A 6,800-nucleotide genomic window follows, 5' to 3' on the forward strand; every position below is an offset into this window, starting at 1 on the left:
AGGCTTACCTTGGATTTTGGGTCTCTTTTCATGCCACTGTGATTCAGGACCTCTTGCTGACAAAGTGCTTTTTGGCTGCCCTAAGTATAGCTTATTATTTTCTTTTTCTTTTTTTCATTTTTTTAAACTTTTAATTTTTTTCTTTTCTTTCTTTTTTTTTTTTTTTTGAGACGAAGTCTCACTCTTGTCCCCCAGGCTGGAGTGTGATGGCACGATCTTGGCTCACTGCAACCTCCGCCTCCCGGGTTCAAGCAATTCTCCTGTCTCGGCTCCCCAAGTAGCTGGGATTACAGGCACCTGCTACCACATCTGGCTAATTTCTGTATTTTTAGTAGAGATGGAGTTTCACCATGTTGGCGAGGCTTGTCTCGAACTCCTGACCTCAGGTGATCCACCCGCCATGGCCTCTCAAAGTGCTGGGATTACAGGCGTAAGCCACCGTGCCCGGCCTAATTTTTTTTTTTTTTAGAGATGGGGTATCATTCATTGCCCAGGCTGGAGTGCACTGATGCAATGATAACTCACTGCAGCCTTGAACTCCTGGACTCAAGTGATTCTCCTCCCTCAGCCTCCTGAGTAGCAGGGACTACAGGTGTGTGCCACTGCACCAGCCCAAGTATAGTTTTTGAATTTAATATAGTAGTTGGGGGCATATGTATACGTTTAATAATATACTTATTATTCATTTATTCAACAAGTATGTTTGTGTCCCTTTCCAAGTATCAGAGGTTTTCCTAAGACTTGGAGATTAAGTGGTAGAGGAGGTAAATGTGTTCTCTGCCCTTGTGAAGTGCTCAGTTCCCAAACCTCTCACTAACTAGCTGTGTGACCTTGTGAATGGTATGTGACTTCCTCTAAGCCTGTTTTCTGATTTGTAAGATGAAGATTGTAAAGTAGATACCTTATTTGATTTTGACAAGTATTAAATAAAGTACACAATGCAAGGGCAACTACTATTTTGCATAATAAATATTCAGAATGGTATTATTATAAGTTGTTTAACCTACCAGGTAAGATGGAATGATACCGTATTTCTCAGCCTCACCTCCCACTTAGTACCTTATTAATGATTCTGAGTAAATCACTGAAAGACAGGGAATTAATATTTCTTTTTAAAATCTTTAGATTTGTTTATTATAAAGGCACTACATGTGATAGAGTAAAAAATAAACAGTGCAGAAGCATATACAATAAAAAGTACAAATTCCCCTACCCACAGCACACACCCAACTCATTCTTCAGGGGCAATCACTGTAAACAATTCTATTTCTCCTCCTAGAAAAGTCTTATGCATATAAAAGTGTATATATATATATATGCATATCCATAGAAAACAAACAGCAGTTTCATGTCCTTTGCAGGGACATGGATGAAGCTGGAAACCATCATTCTCAGCAAACTAACACAGGAACAGAAAGCCAAACACCGCATGTTCTCACTCATAAGTGGGAATTGAACAATGAGAACACATGGACACAAAGAGGGGAACATCACACACCCGGGCCTGTCGCAGGGTTGGGGGAAAGAGGAGGGAGAGCATTAGGACAAATACCTAATGCATGTGGGGCTTAAAACCTGGATGACGAGTTGATAGGTGCAGCAAACCACCATGGCACATGTATACCCATGTAACAAACTTGCACGTTCTGCACATATATCCCTGAACTTAAAAAAAAAAAAAAAGAAAAGATAAAACAAACAGCACAAAGACTTAGACATTGCCAATCATTATCACAGAGCATTTTCACTTAATAATGTATATTGGAGAGCAGTCCAAGAGGAACATATCTTGCTCTTACTCAGAATGAGTATTTTTACGTTTTCTCAAAACACAATTAAACACCACCACTACCACCACCAAAATACTCTCAAACTTTTGGAGAAAGTTTATGGGCTACACCCTCCTTTCCTTGCAGCCCCCGCACTCCACACCCTGGCCTCCCGCGGCTTCCAGCAGCCAGGGCCTGGCACCTGCCCACCCACATTTTCTTGGCCTGCAGCCAGCTGTGGTCAAACCAGCAGCAGAAAGTGAGGGTGGGGGAGCAAAGAAGGAAGAGAAAGCATATCTTCCAAGAGCAGTTGAGAAAGAGCTGCACGAGTCAAGCCGACACGTAAGGCATAGCATCGAAAGTGTTTTATTACAGGCATTTACACAGAAGGTATCAGGAAGACTGTTCTAGAAGGCAGTGGGTGCGGGAACATCAGGCTTTTGTACTGGTAGTGACAGCTGCATCTGAGATCATGATTGGTGGATGTAGGCAGTGAGAAAGTGCTTGGGGTCGCAAGGGACAAACCTGCTCCCTAGAAATGCAGTGATCTAGGGTTGCAGGGGAGGGGCGAGGGGCAAAGAGAGAGATTTCCTCAGAGAAGTGAAATAGCAAGATTGGGCCCAGTGCCAGATGAAGGACAAAGGAATGCTCTGCCCTTCCTCACTGAAAACTAAACCCCACTTCCTCCATATCCCACCTGCTTGTTTCTCCTCCCACCTCACCACTCTCAGCCCGACTGCTTGACTTCACTTTTGTGAGGGGCTCTAGCTAGAGCTCAGCCTTCAGCTAAGGGTCCAAATGACTGACGTCTCTCCCCACACACAGGCTTCTCAGTGGTTGGACGCTAAGGCAAGTAAAACCTGGGGTAGAGATTCTCATGACCTTGGGAGATGGAGAAACAGATCTTTGATCTTTGCCTCTTTCCTTTGGTTATTCATTTAATCTTGGTTCTTTGGGTTGTGTCTACCTCCACCTGGGCCAGAAAATATTATAGAATGGTTTAGAGTTTCTAAATTAGGCTGTTAGCAGGGCCAGCACCTCAGCCTGCAGGCCTGGCCTAGAGCCTACACCCAAGAAAGTAAAAACACTCCTTGGGTGGGGCTTTCCTAGACATAAAGCTTTACCATGCCTCTAAGCAGGTGAGCTCCAGCCAAGATTATATTGGGCAGGTAATAAAATTAAGGGCAATAAAACCAGATAAACCACCTCATTAGCAGCAGTGTACTGGTAAGGCCATTTCAACAAGAAGAGGAGGATAGACGGAAGACTCAAACCCTTTGTCAAGTTCTTTCCAATGGCCTCCTCTGAAAAGGAACATTCTTTTCAGGAGTGTTGGCTTGGAAGAGAGGGCATATGTACATTTATCCAGCACCTGCTGAGACTAAGTGGTGGTTCAGAGGAGAGCCTCTGGAATTTGGGTCTGTCACTTGATTGCTACTGAGAGATCACCAGCTGAACTGCTTGACTTTTCTCAGAACTTTTTTATCAGTCATGTAAATGAGAGAGTGAAGATCCTGTACCAGTCTATGTAGGATCAACTGATCACTGAGTGTAGATTTACACATTAAAAGCCACACTTATAGTTTCAAAAAAAAAAAAAAGAAAAAAATGGCACTACTTATTTTGTAAAGATAGAACCATTTTCTTTCTTTTCTTTTTTTTTTTTTTTTTTTTTTTTTTTTTGAGGCAGAGTTTCAGTCTTGTTGCCCAGGCTGGAGTACAGTGGTGCAATCTCAGCTCATTGCAACCTCCACCTCCCAGGTTCAAGTGATTCTTTTGCCTCAGCCTCCCAAGTAGCTGGGATTATAGGCATGCACCACCACACCCGGCTAATTTTTTGTATTTTTAGTAGAGGCGGGGTTTCACCATGTTGGTCAGGCTGGTTTCAAACTCCCAATCTCAGGTGATCCGCCTGCCTCGGCCTCCCAAAGTGCTGGGATTACAGGCCTGAGCCACTGCATGTGGCCAGAACCATTTTCTTAACTGTATACATCATAGTGATATTATGTTGCTTTTAAGGGATTAAGAAGGAAAAACATGGAAAAAGCAATTAGGTTCTCAAAATTGCCTGCACCTGCCTGGGTGCCATGGCTCATGCCTGTAATCTCAGCACTTTGGGAGGCTGAGGTGGGAGGATTGCTCGGGGCCAGGCGTTCAAGACCAGCCTGGGCAACATAGCAAGACCCTGTCTCTATTTAAAAAAAAAAAAAAAGCCTGTGATGCACACTCACTTTACCCAAGCACATAAACCTACACTCACTGTATATGTATATTTACACTGTATATGGTAAAATAACTGAATTAGGATAAACTTTTTTTTTTTTTTGAGATGGAGTCTTGCCCTGTCATCCAGGCTGGAGTGCAGTGGCACGATCTCGGCTCACTGCAACCTCAGCCTTCCAGGTTCAAGCATTTCTCTGCCTCAGCCTCCCAAGTAGCTGAGATTACAGGTGCCCACCACCACGCCTGGCTAACTTTTGTATTTTTTTAGTAGAGACGGGGTTTCACCATCTTGGCCAGGCTGGTCTTGAACTAATGACCTCGTGATCCACCCGCCTCAGCTTCCCAAAGTGCTGGGATTACAGGTGTGAGCCACTGCACCCAGCCAGGATGCACTTCTAAGTAGTATTTATGAATTTATTTATTTTGAGATGGAGTTTCGCTTTGTCCCCCAGGCTGGAGTGCAGTGGCGCGATCTCAGCTCACTGCAAGCTCTGCATCCTGGGTTCATGCCATTCTCCTGCCTCAGGCTCCCAAGTAGCTGGGACTACAGGCACCCACCACCACATCTGGCTAATTTTTTGTATTTGTATTTTTAGTAGAGACAAGGTTTTACCATGTTAGCCAGGATGGTCTCAGTCTTCTGACCTTGTGATCCGCCCACCTTGGCCTCCCAAAGTGCTGGGATTACAGGCATGAGCCACTGCGCCCAGCCAGTAGCTTTTATTTTTTTAAGCATTGGCAAAATATTTCTATAAATAAATACTTGCCCTTGTCAATTTTATTTCCATAAAACTTCTCCAAATATCATTTGGTAATTGAGCTTCTAAATAAGATGCCCTCCTAACAATTGTAAACTGTGTTTGCTAACTAATAAGAGGCATGAAGTGTTCCATGAATGTATTATTCTTGGGGATTCAGGCTGTGGTGATGTGAGCAGCCACCCCTTTGGGACACATCATGCTGGTAAACCACTGATTCATGACACACTGCCAGGAATGGCCGTCATCCAAGTCCGGGGGCAAGTTCAGCCAGCGCCAGAAATCACCCAAGAAGGGCTAGTCAGATGTTTAATTCCTGCCTTTGTCAGAATCCTAAGAATTATTTTTGATATGTCCTTTTCCCCTCCCATCTTTATCCAATCAATTACCAACATCTCTCAACTGGTTTCACTTCCTAAATGCCCCTCCAATCTGTCCACTCCTCTTTTACTCTACCACCGCTTTCCTAGGCCAAACTGCCTGGATTATTACAAAATCTTTCCAACTGGGTTACCCCATCCACTTTTGTCCCCCTCCAATCAAGTCCCCACACAGTGACCAGGTTGATTTAAAGCGAGCAAAGATCTGAGTGGTCTTTCCTCTCCCTCCCAGACTCCAGTGGCTTCCCCTTGCTCTCAGATGGAAGATCAATATCTGCACCTGCCCAGGGGCCATGAATGAACTGGCCTCTCTCCAACTGGCCAGTCTCATCCTGTACTTCACATCACTATTCCAGCACTTTCTCCACGACATTAATCTGCTCATGGCTCCTCCTATCTCACGAAATTTGGGGAAGACCCACGTACCTGAATTTTCCCAAAAGTTCCTTAGGTGGTTCTGAACCACTACTATGGTTGAAAGTATTAATAGCTAGACTGGCTCTTCCTGTCTGTGCCAGGGCGGCATGTAGTGCATGCCGAGCCACAGAGATGCTCAGGCTGTGCCCTCAGGATGACCGAGTGGGAGACAGCAGCACCAGTGGTGGCAGAGAACCCTGGCATCAAGCTCTTTGGGAAGTGGAGCTCCGATGATGTGCAGATCTGAAACTTCCTTGCAGGATTACACTGCAGTGAAGGAGAAGTATGCCAAGTACCTGCCTTGCAGTGCGGAGCGGTATGCCGCCAAACGCTTCCGCAAAGCTCAGTGCCCCATCGTGGAGTGCCTCACTTACTCCATGATGATGCACGGCCGCAACAACCGCAAGAAGCTCATGATTGCGCGCATCGTCAAGCACGCCTTCGAGATCATCCAGCTGCTCACAGGCGACAACCCTCTGCAGGTCCTGGTGAACGCCATCATCAACAGTGGTCCCCGGGAGGACTCCACACGCATTGGGCGAGCCAGGATCATGAGACGACAGGCTGTGGACGTGTCCCCATTACGCCGTGTGAATCAGGCCATCTGGCCGCAGTGCACAGGCGCTCCTGAGGCTGCCTTCCGGAACATCAAGACCATTGCTGAGTGCCTGGCAGATGAGCTCATCAATGCTGCCAAGGGCTCCTCCAACTCCTATGCCATCAAGAAGAAGGACGAGCTTGAGAGTGTGGCCAAGTGCAACCGCTGATTTTCCCGGTTGCTGCCCAATAAACCTGTCTGCCTTCTGCCTTTTGTGACGGCCCCACAAAAAAAAAAAAAAAAAAAAAAAAAAAAAAAAAAAAAGTAGCTAGACTGAAGATGGAGCCAAGTTGAAACTTGCATCCCAGGCTCTTATGATAGCATCAGAGTTTGACTTAGGTTTAAAAAGCAGGCCAGGAAAAATTTCAAACTGGCAAGTCATGGGGCAGGCTTTGCAGAGCAGGTCACTGCTGTTCCTTCTGCTATCCCAAAAGGGCTTGAAGAGTGAATTACAGATAAACCGCTGGGTAAATACCTTGTTACTTTCTAGAAAATGTAAACGTAGCTAAAAGAAGCAACCATGAGGCTGAGGATGCATTCACAAATGCTCTGGAATATTATAGATGAAGCAGATGGTTCCTTCATAATCAAAAACTCAGCCGAAAATGTCTTTCTCTGGAGGAATAGAAGCTCGTGTTTGTAGATTCTGTGTAAT

The 6,800-nt window shown here is 45.2% G+C and overlaps 1 pseudogene; it reads left to right on the plus strand.

Annotated features, from left to right (window-relative positions):
• Positions 1–5,701: 5,701 nt before the first annotated feature.
• On the plus strand, positions 5,702–6,338 carry LOC129042721 (small ribosomal subunit protein uS7-like; annotated as a pseudogene).
• The last annotated feature ends 462 nt before the right edge of the window (positions 6,339–6,800 follow it).

The sequence above is a fragment of the Pongo pygmaeus genome, chromosome 7 (genome assembly GCF_028885625.2).
Source record: "Pongo pygmaeus isolate AG05252 chromosome 7, NHGRI_mPonPyg2-v2.0_pri, whole genome shotgun sequence".
NCBI lineage: Eukaryota > Metazoa > Chordata > Mammalia > Primates > Hominidae > Pongo > Pongo pygmaeus.